The sequence below is a fragment of the Mustela nivalis genome (assembly GCF_964662115.1).
Source record: "Mustela nivalis genome assembly, chromosome: 3".
Taxonomy (NCBI): Eukaryota; Metazoa; Chordata; class Mammalia; order Carnivora; family Mustelidae; genus Mustela; species Mustela nivalis.
In genome coordinates, this window is record NC_139022.1 from 57,795,184 (window position 1) to 57,814,231 (window position 19,048).

Consider the following 19,048-nt stretch of genomic DNA (forward strand, 5'->3'; position numbering starts at 1 on the left):
TGTTTCGCTCTTTTTAGGTGGTGTTTATAAGTACTATTTTCTCTCATCTTCTGATTGTGCTGTATCACCAATTATAAATTCCTGCAATTTTTTCCTTCATTAATTTATCCTTGGTTGAAATATAATTTACATTTACTGAAACGTTCACCTCCTGAGTGTAACTTTCAATCAAGTTTTGACAAATGCAAATTAAGACAAAGAATTTTTCCATCACACCAGAAAATTCTCTCCTGCCCTTTCCCCAACTAGAAGTGACAACTTATCTGATTTCTATTAATATGGATTAATTTTGGATAATCTTGGTTCTATATTAATGTAGTCTTACAGTACTGTTTATTCTTTTGGCTGACTGGCTCCTTTCATTCAGCAAAATATTCTTGAGATTCCTCCTGTCATTGTACATGTCAGTAATTTGTTATTTTTTTATTACTGGGGAATAATCAAACACAGTGTGTCCATCCATTCTCCAGTTGATGAATGTTGGGATTATTTTAAAGTTTCTGTTGGTTTGTGTTGCTATCATAAATAAATCTGTTATGTATATTCTTTTCAAGGTTCTTGAGGACAAACCTTTTTATTTATCTTAAAAAGCCTCAGTGCAGAAGTGCTGGACCACAGGGTGATATGTTTAATTAAAGAAAATGACAGTTTTCCAAAGGGGTTATATACCAAATTTATATTTCTCCCAATAACACATGAGAGTTTTGCTAGTTCCATATCCTCTACAACTTTAAATATTTTCATATTTTCACTTTCTTTTTCTTTTTTCATTTATTTGTATTTCATGATGGATTTAATTTTCATACTATAGGCAATTGATATGAAGCACTTTTCATGTGCTTATTAGACCCTTATATATTTTCCTTCTCAAGTGTTGGTTCAAATAGTTTGTCTATTCTTCTATTGGATTTTTTTTAAATGTGTATTTTTAATTCCTTTTTATATGGATATGTCATTTGTCAAGTACATGTGTTACAGATTTTTTCTCCCAGTATGCCTTAACTATATATATTTCTAGTCACATTTTTTTATTTTTTAAAATATTTTATTTATTTATTTGACAGAGAGAGATCACAAGTAGGCAGAGAGGCAGGCAGAGAGAGAGGAGGAAGCAGGCTCCCTACTGAGCAGAGAGCCCGATGCGGGGCTCGATCCCAGGACCCTGAGATCATGACCTGAGCCGAAGGCAGAGGCTTTAACCCACTGAGCCACATTTTTTTTTAAGATTTTATTTATTTGAGAGAAAGACAGCAAGAGAGAGCAGAGCAGGGATGGGGAGAGGCAGAGGGAGAGAGAGAAGCAGACTTTCCACTGAGTAGGGAGCCTGATGCTGGCCTTGATCCCAGGACCTCAAGATCATGACCTGCACTGCAGTCAGATGTTTAACAGACTCTGCCACTCAGGCACTGCCCCCCAATTACATTTTCTTATGAGCTAAAAATGTCATCATATTGATGTACATTGTATCAATTTTCTTTTGTTTTATGGTTCTTCCTTTCTGTGTTCTAAGAAATATATCCTATCCTACACTTATAAAAGATACTCAGTTTTCTTCTAGAATTTTAATAGTTTTACATTAGAGACTATTCTCAAATTGATTTTTGTGTATATGTCTTTGTTCTTATGTACATGTCTTTGAATGTACCCTATATTCATACTGATTTCTATTTCTTTATTTATTCTGTACCCTCTTTTTAAAGTACCTGCTTCATAATGCTTTAAAGTTCATTTCATAGTCCCTTCCCCCTCCATATATATTTTTCCAACTTAGATTAAAATTCCTTCTTTAAAATTTCTAAATATTTAGTATTTTGGAGTCTATAATAAATGGTATATTCATTTCATTTTTTAAAATTTTCAGTGATAATATGTAGATATACAATTGATCGTTGATAGTCTCTTGGTATTCTCAGATTCTGTAGCATTGCTAAAATCATTTATTCTTTCTTCCAGATATTTTGTTAAGTTCTTCAAGATTGTTTATAATCAAAAATGGGACACCTGGGTGGCTCAGTGGGTTAAAGCTCTGCCTTCAGCTCAAGTCATGATCTCAGGGTCCTGAGACCAAGCCCCACATCGGGCTCTCTGCTCAGCAGGGAGACTGCTTCCCCCTCTCTCTCTATTTGCTCTCTCTGCCTACTTGTGATCCCTGTCTGTCAAATAAATAAATACAATCTTTAAAAAAAAGACTGTCTATAATCAAAAACATATCCTCGGGCGCCTGGGTGGCTCAGTGGTTAATCCGCTGTCTTCGGCTCAGGTCATGATCTCAGGGTCCTGGGATCGAGTCCCGCATCGGGCTCTCTGCTCAGCAGGGAGCCTGCTTCCTCCTCTCTCTCTCTCTCTGCCTGCCTCTCTGCCTACTTGTGATCTCTCTCTGTCAAATAAATAAATAAAATCTTTTAAAAAAAAAAAAAACATATCCTCTGTAAATAAAGTAAGTTTTTCTTCTTCCTTATTCCTTTCTAATGTTTTATTGCAATGGCTACCATTCCTAATACATTGATAAGTAGAAGTGATATGAAAAGATGATGTCTTATTCCTCAGTTAACAACATGGGCTTGAATTGCACAGGTCCATTTCTATAAATATATTTTTTTATTCATATAGTATAGTACTGCAAATGTATTTTCTCTCGCTTACAATTTTTAAAAAGATTTCATTTATTTCTTTGAAAAAGAAAGAGCACAAGCAGGGGGAGCAGCAGGCAGAGGGAGGGGGAGAAGCAGGCTCTCAACTGAGCAGGTTCCCTGCTTGAATGGGGCTCAATCCCAGGACCCAGGGATCATGACCTGAGCAGAAGGCAGACACTTAACTGATTGAGCCACCCAGTTCCTCTTATATTTTTCTTTCTTTCTTTCTTTTTTTTTTTTTTTAAAGAATGTATTAATTTGAGAGAGAGAAAGAAAGAGCATGACCGGAGGGGAGAGAAGGAGAAGCAGGCTCCCCAATGAGCAGGGAACCTGATGTGGGACTCAATCCTAGGACTCTGGGATCATTATGTGAGCCAAAGGCAGACGCTTAACAGATTGAGCCACCCAGATGCCCCTCTTATATTTTTCTTAATAACATTTTCTTTTCTCTAGTTTATATTATTGTATGAATACAATATATACTATACATACAAAATATGTGTTCATGTTAATGCTGTCAGTAAGGTTTCTGGGCAATGGCAGACTCTTAGTAGTTAAGTTTTGGGGGAGTCAAAAGTTATACCTGGATTTTTGCGTATGCAGGGCAGTCAGCACCTCAGCATCTCACCATGTTCCAGGTCAACTGTGTAACTATTTGATTTTTTACTATTAGATATACTAGCTTAGCTTTTGATTGATTTGCTTTATTAAGTTGAGGAACTTCTATTCTCAGCTTGCTAAGAGTTTGCCTTTTTAAAAAAAAATCATAAATAGTTTTATTTCATGAAAAAGTTATTCTGTTTTTATTGGAATCATAATTTTTTTCTCCTTGAACTCCTTCATGTGGTAAGTTGCAATTAAAATTAATTTTTCTAGAATTAGAATTAGAATTAATTTCTCTAAAACCTTCTTTTTATTCCTAAAATCAATTCTGCTTGCTCATAGTATTATATTTATTACATATTACTTGACTTCAAAGATATTATATGAGGATATTATTAAACTATAACTTTTTTAAAAAGATTTATTTATTTATTTAGAGAGAGAGAGAGCATGAGCAGCAGGAGGGGTAAAGGTTGGGAGGCAATCTCAAGCAGACTCCCCAGTGAACATGGAGCTCAGATTCAGGGCTTGATCTCAGGACCCTGAGATCATCACCTGAGCCAAAATCAAGAGTTGGACACTTAAATGTTGGACAATTAAGAGTTGGAAACTTAAGAACCACCCAGTCACCCTTATTAATCTATTACATTTTTAAACCAGGAAATTCAGAAGGAACTATTTATGAGGCAATTTTCATCAAAGGACAAAATTTAAACATTGTATTATATTCATAAGATATACATATAAAGTATGTATAAAAATAGCACTTAATATAAAATATCATTTGATATTCTTTATAATAGGGGCACTTGGGTGGCTCAGTGGGTTAAAGCCTTTGCCTTCAGCTCAGGTCATGATCTCAGGGTCCTGGGTTCAAGCCCCGTGTCAGGCTCTCTGCTCAGGCTCTCTGCCTGCCTCTCTGCCTGCTTGTGATCTCTGCCTGTCAAAGAAATAAATAAAATCTTATATAATATTATAAAGAATATTAAAAATATTCTTTATAATAGAGGTAGTGAGACTCCTAGGTTTTTAACTCTAACAGGACACTGTTTTAGTTCTTGGTTTTTGATATTAAATATCAGTTATATGAACCTGCACTCTGCAATTTAATGAGATGTTGTATTATATTAAGGTCATTTTGATTAATGACTAATTGAGCCAAGGGTTATGATTTACATTGTGATACTTCACAAAACAGATATTACATAGTTATTCTAAAAAAAATAGTTAAAAAACATTGGCTAATAAATACAAAAATATATTTCAGAATATTACAAAGGTCTAGAAGGCCATATTATGTCTTTTGTATAAAGAAAGAAAATAAGAAAATGGATAGATATATAGCTAGATGTATCAGCTTTTGCAAAATAAAAATTAAACACCAGATATCTTTGGGGTTAGAAAATGGAGATGTATAATAAGAAAAGGAAATTTTGGGGCACCTGGGTGGCTCAGTGGGTTAAGCCTCTGCCTTTGGCTCAGGTCATGATCCCAAGGTCCTGCGATCCAGCTCCGCATCAGGCTCTCTGCTCAGCAGGGAGCCCACTTCCCTCTCTCTCTGCATACCTTTCTGCCTCTCTGTCTGCCAAATAAATAAATAAATAAATAAATCTTTAAAAAAAAAAGGAAATTTTGCTGTTTCACATGTACCTACCTGGTTTTAAAAAAAATACTTAAAATGTATTATTTAAGTATTAAAATATTTAAAATGTATTATTTAAAGAAAGTACTAAATTGTGTTATTATGGGATTTGAAATTAATAGCCATTACTGTTTCTATGTGTATATGTATATATTTGTTTGTGTGAGGCTGGGGGGAGGAAGAAATGAAGATAAAAGATTAGACAAAGGCAATCCCAGCTATGTCATCTTGTAGCTACAGAAAACAACATAAAGAAGCAAATGGTAATTACTACCCTCTTCTACTTTGAACCAATCAGAACAAATGACAAATATTTGTTCTTTGTTACTGAACCAATCAGTAAAGAGGACTGACTTATTTACAGTGCAAATATTTGTGTAAGAATGATATCATCATACTATTATAAATTCTGGGGAGAACGAGAAAACACAAAAGATGGGCTGATAGCTACGGAATATATTTTTCTTCCTAGGAGCCATTACTGAACAATCGTACAGCTTATAACAGCATTGAAAAATATTTCTAATAAAATAGTTTTATGTGGCCATAAAATGGCATTGATGTTGGCCATACTAATATTATTACCTCTAATTCCTAACCACATTTGCTAGTTTACACTGCCCCTCATATTAATAGATCAGTATAAATTTTCATTATCTTTTCTAATTTCTTCATAAATTCCTAGTAAAAACAAATTAAAGTAGAAAAAGAGAGTAATTTTTGGTATTGGATTTCCTTAAATTATTTCAGTATTTTTGCTAGTGAGGAGTTTCCTATTCTTATGAACCCAGATAATACATTTTAGTTTGTCCCTTATTCCCTGATCTCAAAATCCTAACATAAATATCAACAGGGAAGAGAAGTAAGCTTTCCATTCACAACAAATAGAATTTGTCTCTCCTGTTAAACTGTTTTGCTTCAGGGAAAGTCCTTTGGAAAAATAATGCGTGGTACATAGACTTGGAATCATTCATTTGTGCCTCATGGCACACTGCGCACTTCTCCATCCCGTCTTCTGCCTGGGAAGACAGGCATCAATAGGGAAGATGTGAATGTGGAAGACCACATCAATAGGGCCTTTGTCTTCTGGCTGGGCTCCAAAATTATTGCAGTCCACCAGGAATTGGAAGAAGAGGTACTGAAGCACGAGGTCAGGGCGTTTATTCCTTTGACATTCCTTTGTAGCCATCAGCCCATCTTGAGCTGGTTATTACCTACCAACAAAGTATACTTATCTTTCACTGTGGATGACCCTATGTCATTCTCTCTCCTTTCTCTGGTTCTAGTAACTGTCTTTCCCTTTGACTCTTGGTCTTAATTAGCAATTTGAATTACCTCCAAACTCAGGGTGGGGGGTAAAATAACCATTTACTATATTTGCATATTTTATGGGTCAGCTATCCAGAGGGAGTGGAATATGGTCAGGCTGTGTCTGGTTCACGATGGTTGAGGCCTCTGAGGAAGATTAAAAGACTCAGAAATAGTAAATAACCCAAGACTGGAATTTCCTGCAGACCTGCTCATTCTCATGACTGGTATTTAATGCAGATTGTCAGCTGGAATTTTAGCTATACACTGGGACACCGTCATGGAACCCTCCAGAAAGCCTGGACTTCCTCATATTATGGTGACTGGATTTAAAATGTGAGCGTCCTCCTTGTGAGAGAGACATAAACATGTGGAAACAGTGACAGAGAAGGACAGAGAGAGGCAGAAACTAGAAAGAGGTCTATTGTCTTTTAGATTTAACCAAAAAGGCTGGACTAGGTTCCATCTCAGATGTTTTCTAGCATCACTTCGACCCCATTCTTCCGACTGAGACATCACTATGTCCGATCTGGCTTTGAAAAAAAGATCAAATAGAACCTAACTCTTAATTGGGGATTCTAAAAGTATTCACAGGATCCCAGATATTGCTACAGACACACTGGGAAAACCTAATCTGGCACAGGCTTGGGGTATCAAGTGTTTGTTTACTACTAATCCTACTATCCCTTGCGGTCTCTAAACTTTCAAAAATAAACTCTCTTGGCTCATTCAGAGTGTTTTCTGTTTTTTGTTAGAACTCTAAATAACAAAGTACACTATTCAAGTATCATTTGAAAGAAAAAAAGAACAATTTTCAGTATATTGAGGTAGTTATAATTAAAATGTACATAGCAAGCTGTAAATCTTTTAACTTTTGAAGTTGAATTCTTATTTGTCACCTGGAAATTAGATAGAAGGCAAGTAAAACAAAAATAACATATGTTTCATTTAATCCACAGAATTCCTAAGGAGCAAGTTAAAGAAACCTACTATTGCCCTTATTTTCAATACATTTTGCAACTTCTGGCTGATATGATAGGAAGAAAATTTTAAAGGAAAAAATATTACAAAATACTGGACAAAATTATATGCATTTCTAGGTGGTACAGTCAAATATCTGAAAGCCTAAAAAACAGTTCCAAAATATGTACAAAAATTAAGTATAGGAGATATGCCTATTTTTATAATAACCATTTAAATATACAAGTACCAAAAATTACTTTTGTGGTAGATTAATTGCGTTAATGACCACAGTGTTCTCCTTGTATGCACATGCTTTGCAATGTGACTTTGCTTGTTCTCCCAATAAAAGAAGCACCCATAGTCTCTACTGTTTCTTCACTCCTTGAAACCACTCTGCCTGTGTGACTTATTTTCACCAGATCAGTATGGTGAGAAACCGACATTAGCCAGTTGAATTCTAGGGATTGGGAAGTCTTGCATTTTCATTTCTAATTTTTGAATCCAGCTTCCTTCATGAGAATAGGCTAACTGCTAAGAATGTAATAAACTAACCCCTGCTCACTGTTACCAAACACCCAGAAACAGGAGGACAAACCAACCAGCAGCTGTTGGCAGATACATGGAAAGAGCCACAGAAACCAAAAGAACCAGCTAAACCTAATCTAAATAATTGGCTTTCTGATTCATGAGTTGTTATTTTTGTATTCAGTTGAATTTTTAGGTATTTTCTTGATCAACATCAGTACTTAACTGATATACCACTCATAAATGTTTCAAAAATATGTAATATTCAACAATATTTAATAGGAAATATCTGTATCTATCTATAAACACATGTATATAACACCGAATATCTGTTATAATTCCTGTTTTATATATAGAGTTATATATTTAAAATAAATATATGACTATAAAAATTTTGTTGTATATAGGATATTTAGCAGGAAATATATGTATACATCATAGTTTTTATGTGTATAGTATATTCGTATTATATGTACATATAATACATATAAATACATACATACATATAAAATAAGATTTGAAATAATGAAAAGTAATGCTCTGCTTCTTGGTTAGTAAAATCATAAATATTTCAGTTGTTCAAAATATTCTTTAATTTATATGCAGTTGCAGTCAGAATCCTAAAAGGAAATTTTGCTGTTGTGCTTTTTTTTGTTCTTCTTTTTCTCCTTTTAAAATAGTCATTTTCTTTTGAACTCATTCCCAAGAATATCCATGAAATATTTTAAAATGAAGACAATAAAAATGACAGCTAATGGGTGGGGTAATCCTGTACTAAATGGTAAAGTTTACAAAATAATCACTGTAATTTAAAAGTTCAAATGTCATGAGAAAATAAAAACAAATATGTAAAACACATTTAATTATCCATAAATAGATATTGCAAGTATATATAAAACTATGTAAGAGAAGTAGACTATTTGTCAGAATAATGAGAAAAAAATGGTTTAATAACTAGGATACCATAACTATTCCTCTGAAAAAGGCAAAGAAAAAACATTTACTGTACTAACTCACGCTATATCCAAATGTAAATCCAAAGAGATTAAATAACTAAAATTTTAAAATAAAAGGATAAAGATACCAGAACAAAATATAAAAAACATACACACGAACATATATTTCACTTTTAGTTTTTAATAATATTGTTGTTGGATGTAGGCTAGTTGACTTCTGTACCTAAGGTCTCTACAAAATGCCCATGTTTTCAACAAGAAACCTTCAGCTTAACCTGGTCAAATCTGGAAAACCTTTAATCCCTGCATGAGCTATGGGAATTGGTTAGCTCATAATTTCCTAAGTAATACTTTTCTCATTGGTCATTGCTGGCCTAGTCTGACAGAATCTAACATGCACGCACAGTTTAGGATTGTGCCAGGTATTTAAAAGGGCCTCTATACAAATTCCTGCATATCTTTCTATGATTAACTTCCTCCTGTCTAGCTGTCTGCCCTACAAATTCCAGTCACCTACATCTCCCCAAAGACCAACCTCTGTCTCCCCAGTTGGTGAGAATACCAAGATCTCTTTAAGCGAACCACCCCCTTCCCCACCCAAGGTAGAAAGCCTGTTATGTTCTCAGATCTCTCCTCACTTGTATTCCCTATGAAGGATCATGGCTCCACGGTGTCCAATTTCCAAAATCATTAATTTGACATACTTTTTTCAGTTTTCTAATTTATTTTAGAAAGAGGGTTTTGGATAATAGGTCAGTGCCCAAATAATATTTTTGTATCTTTGTAGACACCATATATCAAGAAGTCAATGACTGATAAACAGCTTGAAAAAACTCTGCAACATATATACAGAAAAGAGGTACTATCCATTGTATATAAAGAACTCTTAAACTAAGCAAAAAAAATAAAAAAAAAGACTAAAAAATATAACAGAAAAAAACAAATAAAATGCATATTAGAAAATTCATTAAAGGAGTATATTAATAAACCAATTATTTGACATTCTCCTTAAAAAAAAAAAAAGAAAATTCATTAAAGGGAAAACACACATTGTTATTAGGATATAGAAAATACTATATTTCGAGGGAGGAGTCAAGATGGCGGAGAGGTAGCAGGCTAAGACTACTTCAGCTAGCAGGAGATCAGCTAGATAGCTTATCTAAAGATTACAAACACCTGAAAATCCATCGGCAGATAGAACAGAAGAACAGCAATTCTGGAAACAGAAAACAACCACTTTCTGAAAGGTAGGACCGGCGGAGAAGTGAATCCAAAGCGACGGGAGGATAGGGGCCGGCTCCCGGAAAGCGGTAGAGCAGCAGTGCACAAAATCAGGACTTTTAAAAGTCTGTTCCGCTGAGGGACATCGCTCCAGAGGCTAAACCGGAGCGAAGCCCACGCGGGGTCAGCGTGGCCTCAGGTCCCGCAAGGTCACAGAAGGATCGGGGGTGTCTGAATGCCGCAGAGCTTGCGGGTATTGGAACGGGAAAGCCGGCTACAGAGACAGAGCCGAGAGTAAGCTCACAGCGCGGTGTTACCTTGAACCGGCCGGAGGCTCGGTGAGCTCGGAGCGCGGCCGGAGGTCAGGCAGACGGGAGTAACTGGGCGCTGTTCTCTGACGGCGCACTGAGGAGTGGGGCCCTGGGCTCTCGGCTCCTCCAGGCCGGAGACCAGGAGGCCGCCATTTGTAATACCGTCCTCTGGAACTCTACGGAAAGCGCTCAGGGAACAAAAGCTCCTGAAATCAAACCCGAGCGGATTACTCACCCCGGCCCCTATTAAGGGCGATAATATTCCGCCTGGGGCAAAGACACATGAGAATCACTACAACAGGCCCCTCCCCCAGAAGATCAACAAGAAATCCAGCCGAGACCAAGTTCACCTACCAAGGAGTGCAGTTTCAATACCAAGGAGAGCAGCAGAATTCCAGAGGAGGAGAAAGCAAAGCACGGAACTCATGGCTTTCTCCCTGTGATTTTTTTTAGTCTTGCAGTTAATTTAATTTTTTTCTTTTTCATTTTTTGTTTTTTTTCTCGCATTCTGATAATTTTTTTTAACTTTTACCTTTTTCTTTTTTAATGTTTTTTAACTAGTTTATCTAATATATATATTTTTTCTTTTTTATATTTTTCTTATTTGTTTTCTTTTTTTTTAAATTCTTTTCTTTTCTTTTCTTTTTTCTTTTTTTTTCTTTCTTTCTTTCTTCATTTTTGAACCTCTTTCTATCCCCTTTCTCCCACTTCACAATTTGGGATCTCTTCTAATTTGGTTAAAGCATATTTTCCTGGGGTTGTTGCCACCCTTTTAGTATTTTCCTTGCTCCTTCATATACTCTTATCTGGAGAAAATGACAGGACGGAAAAATTCAACTCAAAAAAAAGAACAAGAGGCAGTACCGAAAGCTAGGGACCTAATCAATACAGACATTGGTAATATGTCAGATCTAGAGTTCAGAATGACAATTCTCAAGGTTCTAGCCGGGCTCAAAAAAGGCATGAAAGCTATTACAGAAACCCTCTCGAGAGATATAAAATCCCTTTCTGGAGAAATAAAAGAACTAAAATCTAACCAAGTTGAAATAAAAAAAGCTATTAATGAGGTGCAATCAAAAATGGAGGCTCTCACTGCTAGGACAATGAGGCAAAAGAAAGAATTAGAGATATAGAAGACCAAATGACAAAGAATAAAGAAGCTGAGCAAAAGAGGGACAAACAGCTACTGGACCACGAGGGGAGAATTTGAGAGATAAGTGACACCATAAGACGAAACAACATTAGAATAATTGGGATTCCAGAAGAAGAAGAAAGAGAGAGGGGAGCAGAAGGTATACTGGAGAGAATTATTGGGGAGAATTTCCCCAATATGGCAAAGGGAACAAGCATCAAATATCAGGAGGTTCAGAGAAAGCCCCTCAAAATCAATAAGAATAGGCCCACACCCCGTCACCTAATAGTAAAATTTACAAGTCTCAGTGACAAAGAGAAAATCCTAAAGCAGCCCGGGAAAAGAAGTCGGTAACATACAATGATAAAAATATTAGATTGGCAGCTGACTTATCCACAGAGACCTGGCAGGCCAGAAAGAGCTGGTATGATGTTTTCAGAGCACTAAACGAGAAAAACATGCAGCCAAGAATACTATATCCAGCTAGGCTATCATTGAAAATAGAAGGAGAGATTAAAAGCTTCCAGGACAAACAAAAACTGAAAGAATTAGCAAACACCAAACCAGCTCTACAGGAAATATTGAAAGGGGTCCTCTAAGCAAAAAGAGAGCCTACAAGTGGTATATCAGAAAGAAACAGAGACCATATACAGTAACAGTCACCTTACAGGCATTACAATGGCACTAAATTCATATCTCTCAATAATTACCCTGAATGTTAATGGGCTAAATGCCCCTGTCAAAAGACACAGGGTATCAGAATGGATAAAAAAACAAAACCCATCTATATGTTGCCTCCAAGAAACTCATTTTAAGCCTGAAGACACCTCCAGATTTAAAGTGAGGGGGTGGAAAAGAATTTACCATGCTAATGGACATCAGAAGAAAGCAGGAGTGGCAATCCTTATATCAGATCAATTAGATATTAAGCCAAAGACTATAATAAGAGATGAGGAAGAACACTATATCATACTCAAAGGGTCTGTCCAACAAGAAGATTTAACAATTTTAAATATCTATGCCCCCAAAGTGGGAGCAGCCAACCATATAAACCAATAAATAACAAAATCAAAGAAACACATCAACAATAATACAATAATAGTAGGAGACTTTAACACTCCCCTCACTGAAATGGACAGATCATCCAAGCAAAAGATCAGCAAGGAAATAAAGGCCTTAAACGACACACTGGACCAGATGGACATCACAGATATATTCAGAATATTTCATCCCAAAGCAACAGAACACACATTCTTCTCTGGTGCACATGGAACATTCTCCAGAATAGATCACATCCTACATCCTAAATCAGGCCTCAACTGGTATCAAAAGATTGGGATCATTCCCTGCATATTTTCAGACCACAATGCTCTAAAGCTAGAACTCAACCACAAAATGAAGTTTGGAAAGAACCCAAATATATGGAGGACTAAACAGCATCCTTCTAAAGAATGAATGGGTCAACCGGGAAATTAAAGAAGAATTGAAAAATATCATGGAAACAAATGATAATGAAAATACAACAGTTCAAAATCTGTGGGACACAACAAAGGCAGTCCTGAGAGAAAAATATATAGCGGTACAAGCCTTTCTCAAGAAACAGAAAGGTCTCAGGTACACAACCTAACCCTATACCTAAAGGAACTGGAGAAAGAACAAGAAAGAAACCCTAAGCCCAGCAGGAGAAGAGAAATCATAAAGATCAGAGCAGAAATCAATGAAATAGAATCCAAAAAAAACAATAGAACAAATCAAGGAAACCAGGAGCTGGTTCTTTGAAAGAATTAATAAAATTGATAAACCCCTGGCCCGACTTATCAAAAAGAAGAGAAAGGACCCAAATAAATAAAATCATGAATGAAAGAGGAGAGATCACAAGACCAAAGAAATACAAACTATTATAAGAACATACTATGAGCAACTCTACGGCAATAAATTTGACAATCTGGAAGAAATGGATGCATTCCTAGAAACATATAAACTACCACAACTGAACCAGGAAGAAATAGAAAGCCTGCACAGACCCATAACCAGTAAGGAGATTGAAACAGTCATTAAAAACCTCCAAACAAACAAAAGCCCAGGGCCAGACAGCTTCCCGGGGGAATTCTACCAAACATTTAAAGAAGAACTAATTCCTATTCTCCTGAAACTGTCCCAAAAATTAGAAATGGAAGGAAAACTTCCAATCTCATTTTGTGAGGCCAGCATCACCTTGATCCCCAAACCGACAAGATCCCATCAAAAAAGAGAGCTATAGACCAATATCCTTGATGAACACAGATGCGAAAATACTCAACAAAATACTAGCCAATAGGATTCAACAGTACATTAAAAGGATTATTCACCAAGACTAGTGGGATTTATTCCGGGGCTGCAAGGTTGGTTCAACATTCGCAAATCAGTCAATGTGATCCAACACATCAATAAAAGAAAGAACAAGAACCATATGATACTCTCCATAGATGCTGAAAAAGCATTTGACAAAGTACAGCATCCCTTCCTGATCAAAGCTCTTCAAAGTGTAGGGATAGAGGGCACATACCTCAATATCATCAAAGCCATCTATGAAAAACCCACCGCAAATATCATTCTCAAAAGAGAAAACCTGAAAGCTTTTCTGCTAAGGTCAGGAACACGGCAGGGATGTCCATTATCACCACTGCTATTCAACATAGTATTAGAGGTCCTAGCCTCAGCAATCAGACAACAAAAGGAAATTAAAGGCATCAAATCAGCAAAGAAGAAGTCAAATTATCACTCTTCGCAGATGATATGATACTATATGTGGAAAACCAAAAGACTCCACTCCAAAACTGCTAGAACTTATACAGGAATTCAGTAAAGTGTCAGGATATAAAATCAATGCACAGAAATCAGTTGCATTTCTCTACACCAACAGCAAGACAGAAGAAAGAGAAATTAAGGAGTCCATCCCATTTACAATTGCACCCAAAACCATAAGATACCTAGGAATAAACCTAACCAAAGAGGCACAGAATCTATACTCAGAAAACTATAAAGTACTCATGAAAGAAATTGAGGAAGACACAAAGAAATGGAAAAATGTTCCATGCTCCTGGATTGGAAGAATAAATATTGTGAAAATGTCTATGCTACCTAAAGCAATCTACACATTTAATGCAATTCCTATCAAAGTACCATCCATCTTTTTCAAAGAAATGGAACAAATAATTCTAAAATTTATATGGAACCAGAAAAGACCTCGAATAGCCAAAGGGATATTGAAACAGAAAGCCAACGTTGGTGGCATCACAATTCTGGACTTCAAGCTCTATTACAAAGCTGTCATCATCAAGACAGCATGGTACTGGCACAAAAACGGACACATAGATTAGTGGAACAGAATAGAGAGCCCAGAAATAGACCCTCAACTCTACAGTCAACTAATCTTCGACAAAGCAGGAAAGAATGTCCAATGGAAAAAAGACAGCCTCTTCAACAAATGGTGCTCGGAAAATTGGACAGTCACATGCAGAAAAATGAAATTGGACCATTTCCTTACACCACACAAGAAAATAGACTCAAAATGGATGAGGGACCTCAATGTGCGAAAGGAATCCATTAAAATCCTTGAGGAGAACACGGGCACCAACCTCTTCGACCTCAGCCGCAGTAACATCTTCCTAGGAACAACGCCAAAGGCAAGGGAAGCAAGGGCAAAAATGAACTATTGTGACTTCATCAAGATCAAAACTTTTGCACAGCAAAGGAAACAGTTAACAAAACCAAAAGACAACTGACAGAATGGGAGAAGATATTTGCAAATGACATATGTTTTATCTAGGTATATCCTTTATCTAAAGGACTAGTGTCCAAAATTTATAAAGAACTTAGCAAACTCAACACCCAAAGAACAAATAATCCAATGAAGAAATGGGCAGAGGACATGAACAGACATTTCTGCAAAGAAGACATCTAGAAGACACATGAAAAAGTGCTCCATATCACTCGGCATCAGAGAAATACAAATCAAAACCACAATGAGATATCACCTCACACCAGTCAGAATGGCTAAAATCAACAAGTCAGGAAATATCAGATGCTGGCGAGGATGTGGAGAAAGGGGAACCCTCCTACAGTGTTGGTGGGAATGCAAGCTGGTGCAGCCACTCTGGAAAACAGCATGGAGGTTCCTCAAAATGTTGAAAATAGAACTGCCCTATGACCCACCAATTGCACTACTGGGTATTTACCCTAAAGATACAAACATAGTGATCCAAAGGGGCACGTGCACCCGAATGTTTATAGCAGCAATGTCCACAATAGCCAAACTATGGAAAGAACCTAGATGTCCATCAACAAATGAATGGATCAAGAAGATGTGGTATCTATACAGAATGGAATACTATGCAGCCATCAAAAGAAATGAAATCTTGCCATTTGCGACAACATGGATGGAACTAGAGCGTATCATGCTTAGTGAAATAAGTCAAGCAGAGAAAGACAACTATCATATGATCTCCCTGATATGAGGAAGTGGTGATGCAACATGGGGGCTGAAGTGGGTAGGAGTGGAATCAATGAAACAAGATGGGATTGGGAGGGAGACAAACTGTAAGTGACTCTTAATCTCACAAAACAAACTAAGGGTTGCTGTGGGGAGGGGTTTTGGGAGAAGGGGGTGGGATTATGGACATTGGGGAGGGTATGTGCTTTGGTGAGTGCTGTGAAGTGTGTAAACCTGGCGATTCACAGACCTGTACCCCTGGGGATAAAAATATATGTTTATAAAAAATAAAAATTAAAAAATGAAGAAAAAAAATAAACAAAAAGAAAAGTACAGATATTTATATTCTAAACCATTGACTTTAATTAGTATAAAATAAGGAAAATAATAACTGTAATATTTCCTTCAAAGGAGAAGCAATTTCCCTGAATCTCATAAATAAAAGAATCATTTAAAAAAGTATTTAAACAGTGTATCTAACTATGGGCAGCATTAGCTAAATTTAGGCTTTCTTAAATAACTTGATATGTAACATTAAATTAAATTAAGTTTACATCAAATTCAATGTGAACTTTTATTTTTATATTCAAACTAACTAAACTAAAATCATATCATTATGTAAAAAAAAAAAGAAAATACTATATTTCACTTGTGGTAAGGAAAATAAAAGTAAAAATTGAAAAAAGCTTTTAAAATCAGATCAGAAAAAAAACCATGTGAATAAGAATGAAAACATACATCATGCTTTTGAGAATATAGAAAAGAGATAATTACATATATGGCTGGTGGGAATGCATGTTCCAGTAATTCTTTTACATTAAGAATAATCTGATAGTATGTACTAACATTAAATGTATACATCCTTTCAGTTAATAGTGACAAGTATGTGGGTATCTCTATATTAGAAAAAGTGCCACCAATATGCAAAGCTCTGTGCACAGTAGTATTTATTCCACGAGTTACTACACTGGCAGAGATCTTTAAAAATATTCTGAATTTCCACTGTACAGGCTGTAGTTAAAGAGAATGAAATATATGCAGAACATAACAATTATTGGAAGCTGTTTAAATGAAGAAATACCCATTCATAATGCTAATTGAGAAAATCAGTTTCAAAGGAATGTGTAAACTATGACAAAATCACCTCTGTTGTATATAATTTGTGATCTGTTGGAAGATTTGAAGATTTCACAAAGTTGTTGATCTTCATTACATCAGGGGATTATTTTTTTTTAAGATTTTATTTATTTATTTGAGAGAGAGACAGTGAGAGAGAGCATGAGCGAGGAGAAGGTCAGAGAGAGAAGCAGACTCCCCGTGGAGCTGGGAGCCCGATGAGGGACTCGATCCTGCAACTCCGGGATCATGACCTGAGCCGAAGGCAGTCGTCCAACCAACTGAGCCACCCCGGCATCCCCATCAGGGGATTATTAATAGAAGTGTGGGTGATGAGGTATTAATTTTCAAAATATGCCTTTGTTTTGTTTTACTAGTCACAATGAACTATTTCTGAAAAGTTAAAATCAATAATATGTAAGATTAATAGGATGTTAAATTCTTATGGAAATGAAAAACAAAATATATGGTAACAAGGAAAAACCCAAGTAAACCAAATAGCAATTGAAAATATCTTGCTATGCTATTCCTTATGTTCCAAAATAAGTGAAACCATGTGATAATTGACCTTTTTTGTGACTAACATAACAAAATTTTTTAAAAAGTCTTGCTCTTATAAAGAAAAATTTCTCAAAGATATCTGCTTATCTCAGTCTGGCATGTTAATTCCTCTAAGAACAATAACAGGAAGTTTCCTCTAAAGGTGTCAGATAAGAAGGCTGTATGATCAGGTGGTAAAAGAAGAATAACACTAAACTCAGTCTCTCTCCTTCTAACATTGACTGGAGCACTAATTAGTTCAACTTCAGAAATGTAACTGCTTTGAATGTAGCATTCCTGATTCTTCTGAACTAACACAAAAATTACAAAAGAACAAAGAGAAGAAGAAAATGAGAACAATCTAGGCCTGACCTTTTTAAAAAATTCTGAATATATATGAAGCTGAATGAAGAAAATCCTGTAAATTTATAATTATAATACTTCAGACATTTGGTTTAAAGGTAAATTACATGTTATAAAAGTCTAATGTTGGTATTATTAATATTTTTCAACATTTTATACTTTTCCAGTTTGGTAATATTTCACTTAGGCAAATAAAGCCTGCTCAGATTTGGCCTGAAAGTTCATCTTAGCCTCTTTTGTTGGTCCATATATAGGAAACAAAGCTGGAAATGTTGAGAAGTAATTAATTTGAAATCAGAAAGTGTATGTAACATGCACAAATGTAAATAAGTTTAAGAATACAAGTCTAGAAACTTCCCTTTACAGTTATACCGTAAGCTACTTAAGTAATACTGGAGGGTTAATAATATTTTGCTGCCTTGTTTAACAGAAAAGAGATTGAAATTGAAAATTGAAAAAAATTGAAATTTGATCAATGTAATTCCTCTGCTCCTTCTACTGAGACTCTGTGCTGAGTGTTGAGGACATCCAAGGACAGTTACCACTGCTTCAGTGGAGCAGAGCTCTCTACCCCAACCCCCACCTGAGAAATCTTTTATTAAAGAATAGCCCACTTATTATAAATCATTATTCCTGTTCACACACTGTTAGGAAGGAAGAATGACAGTTCGTTCAAAGTGACACAAAGCTCAGTAATTTCCTAAATCACAATGAGACAAAAGAGGGTTCTTACAGTGAATTCTGGCCAGTATTCTTGCACTCATCTCTATCATATAATGAGGTGCGAGCAGACCAGCCATTATTACCGAGAAGCATTTTTAAGTTGAGGTAAAACTCCATAAGTTAATATATTTTCCAAGTTCTCATAAAGATTCACGTAAGCATAAGAGAACACAAGTTATTTTCCAGTATACTTTAAAAACAATCTTAACGGGGAGCCTGGGTGGCTCAGTGGGTTAAAGCCTCTGCCTTCGTCTCAGGACATGATTCCAGAGTCCTGGGATCGAGCCCCGCATCGGGCTCTCTGCTCAGCAGGGAGCCTGCTTCTCCCTCTCTCTCTGCCTGCTTCTCTGCCTACTTGTGATCTCTGTCAAATTAATAAATAAAATTTAAAAATAAATAAAATTTAAAAATAAATAAAAAAAAACTTAACATAAGATTCTAGCTACCTATTTCATATTCATCAATCTATTACCAATAAAAATTTATCTTCTTAATACACTAAGAATAAATTATACACTAAGAATAAATTGTTCTTAAGTGT